The sequence below is a fragment of the Lemur catta genome, chromosome 1 (assembly GCF_020740605.2).
Source record: "Lemur catta isolate mLemCat1 chromosome 1, mLemCat1.pri, whole genome shotgun sequence".
Taxonomy (NCBI): domain Eukaryota; kingdom Metazoa; phylum Chordata; class Mammalia; order Primates; family Lemuridae; genus Lemur; species Lemur catta.
In genome coordinates this window covers 121,054,805-121,067,476 of record NC_059128.1, presented here as the reverse complement: position 1 = coordinate 121,067,476, position 12,672 = coordinate 121,054,805, and the positions used below count along the sequence as shown (strand labels likewise).

Genomic DNA, 12,672 nt, shown 5'->3' with positions numbered 1-12,672 from the left:
AATGTAGCCTACGACATAATACGTGAAGTTTGCTAAAAGGGTAGATTTTTACTGTTTTCTCCTCGTGGCAGAAAAGGTAACTATGTGAGGAGATGGATATGGATATGCTAACTAGCTTGATTGTGGCAATCATTTCACATATCAAAACATTCCATGGTACACCTTAAATATGTACAATTTTTGTTTGTCAATTAGCCCTCAATAAATCTGGAAGAAAAATAGTTTCAAAACATTTTAAAAAATAAAACGACTATGACTCTATAGTGTGTCTCAGAACCTGGAAAGGGATAACTTTCCTCTTTGCTCGATATTTATAAGATTAGTATGGTTTTGTACTGTCTTTTATTTTTCTGAAGGAATCTTGGAATTGTTTTTTATCAAACTAACAGTGGATTCACTGGGATTTAAGTACAATTGCATTGCAGATGTAATTTGAGAACGAATTGACATCCTTATCCTCACAGATCATACCATCTAAGACCGTAAACTGTTCTCTTGTCCACTCTCCCCACAGCTCAGCCTATACCTGTAAACCAGGCAGAGTGTCTTCCATGTGCCCTGTACCTTGGCAGGTGCAAGTAGCAAACCTTGGTCGCAGCAGCAAATATTCAAATGGACTGTTGACGTAGCGAAGGGTTCAGCATGAACAGCAGTTGGACATAGTCCGTTGATACTTTTTAAAGGGACAGTCAGTGGCCTTCTTTGCCCTTAACCAATAGAAAGGGTGTGGAGGTCAGAGCTGGGGATTTGGAGTTCAGAGACCCATAATGGGAAGTGTCCAGTGGGGTCATACACCCCATTCTGGAGCCAGGGAGAGTTGTGCTATGGTTGTGAAGGGCAGGGAACCCCCCAGGAAGGGCTCACTTCTTAGAGAGTTGTGGTGGGAGGTGTCTTAATTCAGAAGTACCTGGTGAGCTCTCACTGACCTTTAGGAATTGAGGCTACTAGAACCCACTTTTCTTGATTCCTGTGGGCACTCCTGCCTAGGAATTTGCATTCTCTTGGGAACAGTTTTTCACCAATGACTGATGGGCTTGGGAGGACAAATTCTCCAGCTCTGTTGCCCCTGAAATATTCTAGATGCTGACATACACCAATGACCAGAGACAGAGTGGTCTCTTCCCTCAGCTTCTCATGGTCCAGTGGGGGCATGCTGTCATGTAACCAGGAAAGAGTGGTCAGAGGTGTGATAAGGGAAGCCCAGGGGCCTGGGGGAGCTAAGTGTAGGAGCTAAGTCAAAGACTCAACCAGAGACTTACAGAAGGCTTCTGGAGGTGGTCTAAAGTGAGTTCCCTGAAAGGTGAGTCAGTGTTATCCAGATGAGATGGCCAGGTGGAGGAGGGGTTTCCAGGTAGTGGGGACAGCAAGTGCAAGGCTCAGGGTGACAGAAGCATGGTGCATTCAGGGACAATGGTATGTCCAGTGAGCCCTGTAGAGTTGGATGTGGCTGGAGGGTTTCTGGGACATGAAGGCAGACAGGTGGGAGGACAAGAGCATGCAAAACCATGAAGTTCACTGGAAGAGTTTGTTCCAAGGGTAATGGGGACCTCTACATATTTTTTAATACATACAGAAAATAGCTGTATGATATTCCATTATGTGAACATATTCATGGACATTTGTGTTGTTTCCAGTTTGGAGTTCCTATAAATGATGTTCCTATGAATGTCTAGTCCATTTCCTTTAGTGGATAATAGAAGGTCTGTTTCTAGGAATGTAATTGCTAAGTCATAAGGGAAGCCTATATCAGCTTGAATAGATACTGGCATACAGTTTTCTAAAGTGGTTGCACCAGTTGGTTGGTTTTAAGCATAGTGGGATACATGGTCACTTGTTTCTAGAAAGTTCTTTCTGGATGCTGTAGGGAGAACAGGATGTAGAACACAAGGGTGGGCTTGGGGAGACCCAGGAGGATACTGAGAGGGCTGGGTGAGAGTATTGTGAAATGACATGTGTGGGAAGATTTGAGACTGATTGCAGGTATGGAATGGAAAATGTTTCTCATTGGACAAGGGAGAAAGGGAATGAACTGTTTTTACCCACAACACTTCTGACACCAAATGTGTGGGTTCTTTCCACATCAACAACCAGTTCTCCAGCTCTCTAGACACCAACTGGTGGTCTAACAATTCAATTCAATTCTGACAGTAACTGGAGTTAGTGTCAGACTTCACATGTTTAAGGGCTCAGTCCTACAAGACTGCCCTCACTTTAGAAACCAGTCACAAGGATTAGCTGCCCACAGGGTAACTGTGGAAACAGCTCAAACTAAGCATTGCTTTTGTTACAGATGTCGCACAGCCAAAATTGCAAGTTATGTAGCCCCAGCACATGCAATGAGCAAAAGGGTCTTAACTTCCTAATCGTTAACCCTACCAGCCTAGCAGATCTGCTGCATTGGCATCACCTGGGGCTAGTTAGAAATGCCATAAAATCTTGACACACCCCCAGATCGAAGAGACAGATTTGACTATCGTCTCCTGTCTCCTTGCAAGTTGACTCACAATAAAGCCTTTTGTTGTCTCAAAAGCCAGTGCCATACTATTGGGTTCTATACAGGTTGGGAAGTGAGCCTTTTGCTCCGTAACAAGGTTACCCACACTTTTGTCTGACTTGGCTACAAAATCAGTTTTAAACAATCTCCCCCTCCCTTCACAGTTGATAATCTGCTATGATGACTCACAAGACTCAGGAAAACACTTTACTTACTCTGACCAGTTTATCATGAAGGATACAACCCAGCAACATACAATTGGTGCACAGGGCAAGGTATAGGGGAAGGAAGTGCTCAGAGCTTCCATTCCTTGTCTGGGTGCATCAGCCTCCCAGAATCTCTATGTATTCCCCAACCTAGAAACTCTCCCAACCCCTTTGTTTAAAGGTTTTTATGGGGGTTGAGTTTTGTTATGTAGGCATGATTGATTAGATCATTGGCCATAAGTGACTGACTCAATCTCTGGCCCCTCTCCCCTTCCCAGATGTCTAGAGGGTGTGGTTCAAAGTTCCAACTCTCTTTGTTAATTAAAAATAAACTTAAACAACTTTTTAAAGTTCCAACCTTCTCATCATGCCTTGGTCTTTCTGGTGGCCAGCCCAGCCCCTATCCTGAAGCTATCTAGATGTCCTCAGCCAAGAGTAATCTCATTAACATACAAAAGACAGTCATATCACTGCAGCGAGTCCAAGGTTCCTAGAAGCCCTTGAGTTAGAAACGCAGGATTAAGACCCAATATTGTAATATTCTGTGTGTGCTCTCAATGAGCAGGTGGGGTGACTGATTAGAAAGAACAGAAGTAAATAAAATGGATAAAGTGCTCACCTAGGATATCACAGTCTATCCTGGAAGACAATTTCAAATGAATAATGTAAGTCAAGGGACATAAGAGAGAGAGCCACAGCTGGATTTAACCTGAGGCCAGTTAGACTGCTTGAAAGGGAAATCTACTTACACAATGCCTGGGATTTAGCTACAGAAGTAGTCGGGTGGGCTAATGGTAGTGGAGGTGGGTTGAGAGAGGGTTTCAAATGGAAAGAACTGGCCATGCATATCCCCAGGCACAGAGCACCTGGTGACAACATGACATGATGAAGAAGAAAAGAATGTTCCTGTTTGATTAGTTGTTTTATAGAGCAATTTGTTAACATGAAAATCAGTTTTGCTAGCATCTTTGTTTTCTATTTGCCAGTTTTTTAAATCCATATAAATCACCTTAGAATTTTCTTCCTCTGCATAAACACAGAAAGAAAACAGGGACTGTGCTGGTATTGTATTCAAACACTGGGATTGAAGCTCTTTGTCCCATTTAACTGATCAGTGTTGGTGAGAAGCAGGTGAACACCCTGCAGTGGGCAGCAGAGCCTGAGGCCAGTGGCTCCAAGCTGAGGCCAGTCTGGAGGCTGCAAAGGGAGGGACATGGGGCTCCCCTAGGAGTTCTTGGGCAGCTTCCTGCAAGGGCCTCTATCTGCTCAGGACAGACACAGAGGGAGTGTGGATTCTGAGAAGCCCCAGAGAACCAGACAGCAGGTATTCCTGCTTTCTTTGGATTCGTGTTAAGAATGGTATAAATTTCTGCATACCTTTACATCTAATGACTCTTTATTTTTTATTTAAAATTTTATTTTATTTAAGATCTATTCCCTTAGCGATATTCAAGATTAGAATATATTGTTATTATGATCACCAAGTTGTACAATAGATCTCTTGAACTTGTTCCTTCTAACTGAAATTTTGTATGCTTTGACCAACATCGCCCCTTTCCCCATGTCTTTATATTTAAAATGTTTTTCTTGTAGACAACACAGAGGAAAGCAGTGAATATTATAATAACCCAAAACGTGCAGATGCTGTTTGTCCTTTTTGTAGTTGGACGTCAGGAGCCGGGCCCGTTTTCTGGACAGTGTTTTTGGTTTGGGCATGTATAAGGTCACTAGAGTCAGCCTGTAATTTCTGTGTATGAAGAAAATCTGTAAATGTCAGGCTCACAGAAAGACTCACTAGGTCTCCTGGAGAAAGGATTCATGAATTTGACAGTTTATTTAGGTCAGAACCTTAAACTGAGCCCAGGTGAGAGTTTCCTGCTGATGAATATTAAAGTGTTGAAGTAGGGAGTGTTTCCACACTCTGCAGAGGGTATAGGAGGGCATGTTGAGCTCCCAGAGTTAAATCATTAGCTGTTCCTGTCTCATCACCAGGGAGAGATCCACTCTGGGTCTCCATGTCAGCAAAGCCTGACTCTGAAGTTCAGGAATATGTTTCACCTTCCCCATATGGGTTTTCCTTGTGAACTGGGGGTGCACCAGGCTGCTTCTTTGAGCTCGTTCAAATGTTTGCTTTTCTTCCCTTTTGATTCCTTTGTAGAATATTGCTGCCATATAACTCCAGTTTTTCCAGGCATTTAATAATTTTATAGCCTTGGTGGTGTGTTATCTTCTTGGCTGAAAATGAGTACATTGAGAGCTAAGGTGTGAGGAAGCCTTGGCCTCTCTTCATCCTAAATTACTGACCCCAGCAGGACAGTAGGCCCTCCCTCTTGATCCAGTGTGGCCTGGCTTGGTCTGGGCGCCCCTCCTGCTACGAGGCCAGGGGTCGCTCCATGGGACACCGAGTCTAGAATTTCCTTTGCACACTTGCGACGCCATGTCTGGAAGGAAGAAGCAGGAAGCGCCCACTGAGTAGAGGAAGAAGCCAGTGCCCATTCTGGAAAGCCAGGAGCAAGCTCCGCTTAAATGCAAATATCCCCTCGGTGGGGCCAGGTGCCCAGCGCGAGAAGGAAACCCGGCCTGGGCAGAGCAGTGGTTAAAACCCTGGCGACTGACTGCGTCTACTGTCAGTCAAGTTCAGGGGGCGGGGCCTGGAGCAGCACCATCCAATCAGGGGTGTCGGGCGGGGCCACGCGCGAACTGTCCAATCAGTCGGGCTGTTGGGAGCAGGGGGCGACTTTCAACAAACCCGCGGGGGTCTTCCTGTCTCTCCTGCGCGCGCCGGGCCTTGTTTCTGTCTGCAGACCCAGGTGCCTCCGCCGCATCTTCTGGCGCTCTGTGTACAGCGCTGGTCGCAGGAGCGGTGGAGGGGACGCCGGGACACCCCGGAAGCTGGGAAATGGTGAGTGTGCGGGGCTGGGCGTCCGCAGACGCGTAGCAGGGGTTGGTTGGAACCGGCCGGAACCGGCTGTGGCGGGACCCGGGCCTCCCCGCGGTCCGCTCAGGAGTCTGCAGACACGAGTAGCAGCTGGTGCAGCTCGGTCCTCCGTCCCTCCGGCCAGCGGGGAGGGGCTTCACCGGCAGCCGGGCTCCCGGACGTCCTGTCCGGTCCCTGCGCGGAGACCTCGGCACCGGCGCCCTGTCTGGGCAGCTCCGCGCCCGCACCTCCGCGGGTCCCAGATTGTGCAGTGACGGCGGGAAGGTCATCGGGGGAGGGTCCCGACTCGGTGTGTGGGGGTCGTGCGTGGGCGGGGCTGCGGTCTGTGGGGTCCCCAGTCCCTCCTTTCTCTCCAGGTGTTACCCGTTTCCCGTGAGTCTTCCAAAGGTATGGGAAGCAGAGTCTCAAATCTACGACCCTGTCCCCACAGCCCAGCTCTTCCTAGGGCTGGCATTAAACCCCTAACTGCATTCCCAAATGCCAGCTGTCCTTGTGAAATTCACCAAGACGTTATCTGTTTGTTCCGCATTCTACATTTTATCAGCTTCAGTATTTTAAATTGTCATTTTCCCACATACCAATAAATGGCTATTATTATAAAAGGTTTGTTTTCTGTTTGCGAACATTTCACCAGGAGAGGAAAGCAGAGCATGACCACCTGACACTCCGCTGTCCAAAGCCTGTGTGCCTCTCTTCCCTTTACCTTCCTGAATTGCAGACTTGTTAGCACAATGTCTTTATCCATAGGATTGGTAGCGATGGTGTCTTATCCCATGTTTCATTTCTGATAGCAGTGATTTGTGTCTTCTCTCTCTCTTTTTGTAGTTAACCTGGCTATAGTTTCGTCACTTTATCGAACTTTTCAAAGGACCAGCTTTTGGTTTTGTTGATTTCCTATATTGATTTCCTGTTTGCAATTCCGTTGATACCTTCTCTAGTTGTTATGTTCCTGTGTTTGATTTAGGATTATTTTCTTCTGCTTTGTCTAGTTCCCTAAAGTGGAAGGATAGATGATTGATTTTAGATCATCTTTACTAAGTATGTGCATTTAATTCTTTAAATTCCCCCCAAACAAAACTTTCCTCTGCATCCCAGAAATTTTGATTGGATGAACTTTTGTTTTCATTTCCTTTGAAGTATTTGAATTTCTCTTGAGACTTCTTTTATTTTTTTTTTTTTTTTTTTTTTGAGACAGAGTCTCGCTCTGTTGCCCGGGCTGGAGTGAGTGCCGTGGCGTCAGCCTGGCTCACAGCAACCTCAAACTCCTGGGCTTAAGCGATCCTCCTGCCTCAGCCTCCCGAGTAGCTGGGACTACAGGCATGCGCCACCATGCGCAGCTAATTTTTTCTGTATATATTTTTAGTTGTCCATATAATTTTCTTGATATTTTTAGTAGAGACGGGGTCTCGCTCTTGCTCAGATTGGTCTCGAACTCCTGACCTCGAGCGATCCACCCGCCTCGGCCTCCTAGAGTGCTAGGATTACAGGCATGAGCCACCGCGCCCGGCCGAGACTTCTTTTTAACCCATGTGTAATTTAGAAGTTTATGGTTTAATATCCAATTATTTTGAGTTTTCCCAGCTATGTTTCTGTTATTATTTTCCAGTTTAATTGCAGTTTGGTCTGAGAACATTGTACGTTTTCTATTCTTTTAAGTTTGTTAGGTGTGTTAGAGCCCAAAATGTGGTCTGCCTTGGTCAATATTCTATGGGATCTTGAGAAGAACGTGTACTCTGCAGTTGTTGGATGAAGTGTTCTATACATGTTAATTTAATCCAGTTGTTTGATGATGTTGTTGACTTCAACTATATCATTATTGATAAACTGATTCTACTTTTTTGATCAGTTACTGATAGAGATGTGTTGAAGTGTCCAAATAAAAATGTGGATTTCTCTATTTTCCTTGCAGTTCTATAAATTTTTGCCTCATGTAATCAGAGACTTTTAAACACATATATATTAAGGATTATTATGTCTTCTCTGGAACTGATCTAAAACCTGATCCATCTGAAATTAATATAGCTATTCCTGCTTTCTTTGAATTAGTGTTAGGAATGGTATAAATTTCTGTATACCTTTATATTTAATGTCTCTTTATTTATTTATTTTTTTTCTTTATTTCAGCTCATCATGGGGGTACATAAGTTCAGGTCATATACATTGTCCATGTCCCGCCCATCCCCCTGAGTCAGAGCCTCAAGCGTGTCCATTCTCCAGACAGTGCGCCTGGCACTCACCATGTAGTCATACCTCCATCCCCCCCCACCTCCCGGAGTCAGCACCTTCAAGCATGACCATTCCCCAGAGGGTGTGCAGCACACTCATCATGTAGGCATACACCCATCCCCTCCCCCCACCCCCCATCTCAGTCTGATATCCAATTGGTATCCTTCCCCGATGTGCATTTAGGTGATGATCAGGGAAACCAGTTTTCTGGTGAGTACATGTGATGCTTGTTTTTCCATTCTTTGGATACTTCACTTAATATAATGGGTTCCAACTCTCTCCAGGAGAACCAAAGAGATGTCGTATCATCGTTATTTCTTATAGCTGAGTAATACTCCATGGTATACATATACCACAGTATACTAATCCATTCGTGGATTGAGGGGCACTTGGGTTGTTTCCACATCTTTGCGATTGTGAATTGAGCTGCTATAAACATTCGGGTACAGGTGTCTTTGTTATTGAATGACTTTTGTTCTTCTGGGTAGATGCCCAATAATGGGATTGCTGGATCGAATGGTAGGTCTACTTGAATCTGTTTCAGGTATCTCCATAATGCTTTCCATAGGGGTTGCACTAGTTTGCATTCCCACCAGCAGTGTATGAGTGTTCCTGTCTCTCCGCATCCACGCCAACATGTGTTGTTTTGGGATTTTTTGATAAAGGCCATTCTCACCGGAGTTAAGTGGTATCTCATTGTGGTTTTGATTTGCATTTCCCTGATGATTAGGGATGTTGAGCATTTTTTCATACGTTTTTTTACCCATTCTCATATCTTCTTTTGAAAAATTTCTATTCATGTCATTTGCCCATTTTTTGATAGGATTGTTTGATTTTTTAAAATTTTATTTTATTTAAGATCTATTCCCTTAGCGATTTTCAAGATTAGAATATATTGTTATTATGATCACCAAGTTGTAAATAGATCTCTTGAACTTGTTCTAACTGAAATTTTGTGTCCTTTGACCAACATTGCCCCTTTCCCCATGCCTTTATATTTAAAATGTTTTTCTTGTAGACAACACAAAGTTCAATATTGCTTTTTAGTTCTGTCAGTCTGTCTTTTAATTGGTGTATTTAGATAATTTACATTTAAAGTGATTTTCGGTATAGTTAGATATGGTAACTGTTTTCTATTAGTTGTAGTTCTTTTTATTTAAAATTTCCCCTCTTCTTCTCTTATCATTTTAATTGAGCATTCTACAGGATTCTGTTTTCTTCCCTGTGTGAGTATATCAAGTGTACTTGTTTCTTAAATTATTTTTAGTTATTTCCTTCCGTTTACAACTGATGTAAATCTACTTTTAAATAACACTATTGCAGACTGGTTTGTGGTATACAGGTATAACTGAATGTTCCTGGTTCCTCCCACCCATGCCATAGGAAATTGCTGTCATCCGTTTTACGCATCTGAAACTATAACCACCCAATACATTGTTTATATGATAATTTTGAGCAAACATTTATCTATTAGATAAGATAGGAATAAGAATAGTAAAGCATTTGTTTTGCCTCCATTTTATTTTTTTCTAACACTCTTCTATATGTGACCGAGTTCCTAACCTACATCATTTTCCTTCTCTATGAAGAGCTTCTCGTAAGAATTCTTGCAAGGCACATATACCAGAGACCCATTCCCTTAATTTTACTTTTTTCTCTCTTTTCTTCAGACTAGATAATTTTAGCTGTTTTATCTTCATGTTAGCAGATTCTTTATTCTGCTTGTTAAAATCTACTGTTGAAAACCTTTAGAGAGTTTTTCATTTCACATGTATTTTGAAGCTCCTTAATTTCTATATATGGCCATTTTTATAATTTCTGTTTTCCTTATTGATATTATTTTACTCATACATCCTTTTCTTTGTTTCCTTTTGTTCATTTTCTATGGTTGCCTTTACCTCTGCACGTAGTTAAGAAATTTGCTTAAAGTCATTGTCTAGTAAGTTCAGTATCAGGGGATTCTCAGAGATGGTTTATCTCAGTTTTTTTTCCATCGATGAACCATATTTTCCTGTTTCTCTGTACTCTGTACTGTTCCTGATTTTTCTTGTTGTTGAAAACTGGACATTTGAATATTATAATGGGGTAACTTGGGAAATCACATTCTCCCCCTTTTCCAGTGGTGTTTGCTATTCTTGTTTGTTGAAGGCTATAGTTGACTGTTTCATAACTTTTCTAAAGTATTTTTTCAGAGACTGTATTCCTTGTGGTGTATAGTCACTGAAGTCTCTGTTCCTGTAGGTATCTTCAGCCAGTGGAGGGGGAGGGGGAGGGGGAGGGGGAGGGTCTCCTCAGGTCTTTTCTGAAAATGTGTTCTTTCCTGGGCATGCATGGGGTTTTCTGAATTCCCTAGTACACCTGGGTGCCTGTGAATACCATAAGTTCCAAAAGAAATTTTTCTCCTTAGTTTTCCTCCTGGGCTTTTAGTGGTCATATTAAGTCTCAACCATATTCTTGTCCCAGGCAATTTCAGGCTTTTTGTTTACAAGACTTTCAAGCAATTCCTGGCAATTTTGCACCCTTATTTGCTTCTGTCTTAGACAAAAAGAAAGAAAGACTTGTGGTAGACCTTCAGGTAGTTCCCAGACAGATTGGAACATATAAATACAATAATTTGCAAATATGATCTGCTCTGCTCCCTCTGGACATGGAGCAGGGTCCTAGACTGGGAACTCAGGTGGCTGTCTTCAAGACGGCCATCAAATGGGGGATGGGTTGGGCCAAGGAGAAGTAGATACTCCATAAAACTTTCCTACCATTTTTCACTTGCCTTTTTGGGGGGGGAGGAGGTGGGATTCTGTGTTCATGGTTGCTGTTAACGCTTGATGGTTTCTGAGAATTTTGACAAAGTCTGTTTCTGACACTTATGCTTGTTTGTTGAGAGTTGAGTGTTTGGACTGGCTTACTCTGCCACCTTATTGACCTCACTCTCCCTGGATGCTTAGTTGTATTTCACTGATCTAAGTGACTATCCTTGTGTCATCACTGTACCGTCTCGATTACTTTTGCTTTATATTAAGTTTGGAAGTTGTCGCATGTGAATGCTTCTACTTTGCTCTCTTTGAAGATTGTTTTGGTAATCTGAGTCCCTTGCACTTCTCTGTGAATTTCAGAATCAGCTTTTCGATTTCTACAATGAAGTCACTGGGGATTCTTATAGGAACTGCATTGAATTTATAGATCATTTTGGGGAGTATGGGCATCTCAATATTATCACAAATCTTCAAAGAATTTTTCCAGTATGTTTATTGAAATAAATTTGGGTATAAGTGGACCCCCGTAGTTCAAACCTGTGTTCAAGGGTCAGCTATACTTCTCATTCTCATCACTTAGCTGTGTTAAGAACAGAATTCTTGGGACATGTTACAAAATTACTACTCTTTCCCTCCTCCTGCTAGAAGGAGGAAGCAATTTTTCTCTAATCTTCCCTGTGAGTACTACCAGTAGAGTTTCAGGAGATAAATTTCACAAATTAGTGGAACCCCCTAGACTGCGTCCCCTGGAGTGTTGACTCTCAAACTTGTCCACACTCAGCCTTCGGCAGTTCATTTATTTGAATTTAGGTTTTTATTGTACTGTTTCTCATGGAAGTTTCAGTTTTGGGGTTTCTGATACAGTAAGTTATTCTCTTATCTGTTAGGTTGGTGGAGTCTCTCCCAAAATCCAGATCCCAGATACTGTCAAAGGTCGAGCTTTGTGAACAAGCATTTCTGTGAATATGCAGTCTCAGGTCTGCTTACTCACATAAACTCCCTTCTGTACACAAATTAGTGAGACTTTGTTATCACAGGTACTATAGACACACTGTGCAAAGAGGTAAAAATTAGGGGTGACCTAGCTGCAAATCTTACTCCCTGGACCTAACAACTACAGGTGTGTTTCTCTTCTGCTGTTACTTTACCAGATAGTTCAATTCTAGCATCAGAATTGCTGTGTGGGAGGAAGTGAGTGTAGACAGAGTCAGAATCTGATGACCAAGTCCATGGAATAAATGTCTGGAGACTACAGAATACTATGATCTTAAGAATACAGTATAGGTCCCCAATGGTATGAATCTCAGCCATCCTCCTGTGCACATGTGAGATGTTTCAGGACTCAGTGACCTTTGAGGATGTGGCTGTGAACTTCACACTGGAGGAGTGGGCTTTGCTGGATCCTCCCCAGAAGAATCTCTACAGAGATGTGATGTGGGAAACCTTCAGGAACCTGACCTCTCTAGGTGAGGATGACATCGTCCCTTCACTTAGTCTATTAGAGAACAAGTGATTTTGTTCATCAGTGCTGTTCCATGATTTCCAACATGGAAAGGAAATACTTTGGTGTTAGATCAGACATGATGGTTGCTGAGTACTATGAACCTAGAGCCTAATAATTTTTCTATAATTTTGTAATAATTCATAATGATTTTTCTGGATCTACATTTTAGGAAAAAAATGGGAAGACCAGAACACTGAAGATCAGTATGAAAAATCCCAGGAGAAATTTAAAGTAATTTGCACTCACAAGAGAAAGCAATTGTCCCTGGAGAGAATCTTGGAATGACAGGAAATTGTAAAAACAAGCAAACAAAAGAAATGAGCCCATCTTCATATTTATTTATTCTTGGAAAATATTCTTCAAAAATATATGCTGAAATGTGTCACAGATATTATTAATAAATGTTTGCAATATAGTTCTCTTAGAAATAGTATTAAGAAACCCATGTGAACATCATTGTTTTAATAATAGTCATCTTGTGACATTCAGTCTATTCATGTTCAAACAATTCAGACAGGACAGTTGACACTTTTTCCCTGATGTTAAAAATG

At 42.4% G+C, this 12,672-nt stretch overlaps 1 long non-coding RNA gene across 2 annotated transcripts; it reads left to right on the top strand.

The window, feature by feature from the left end:
• Positions 1 to 5,400: 5,400 nt before the first annotated feature.
• Positions 5,401 to 12,366, top strand: LOC123639818. 2 transcript variants are annotated; one of them, XR_006735808.1, is made up of 3 exons: positions 5,401 to 5,602; positions 11,948 to 12,083; positions 12,291 to 12,366. It is a non-coding gene; the product is annotated as an uncharacterized LOC123639818 (long non-coding RNA). The 2 variants fall into 2 exon arrangements; XR_006735809.1 differs by having other exon boundaries at positions 5,402 to 5,602; positions 11,957 to 12,083.
• The last annotated feature ends 306 nt before the right edge of the window (positions 12,367 to 12,672 follow it).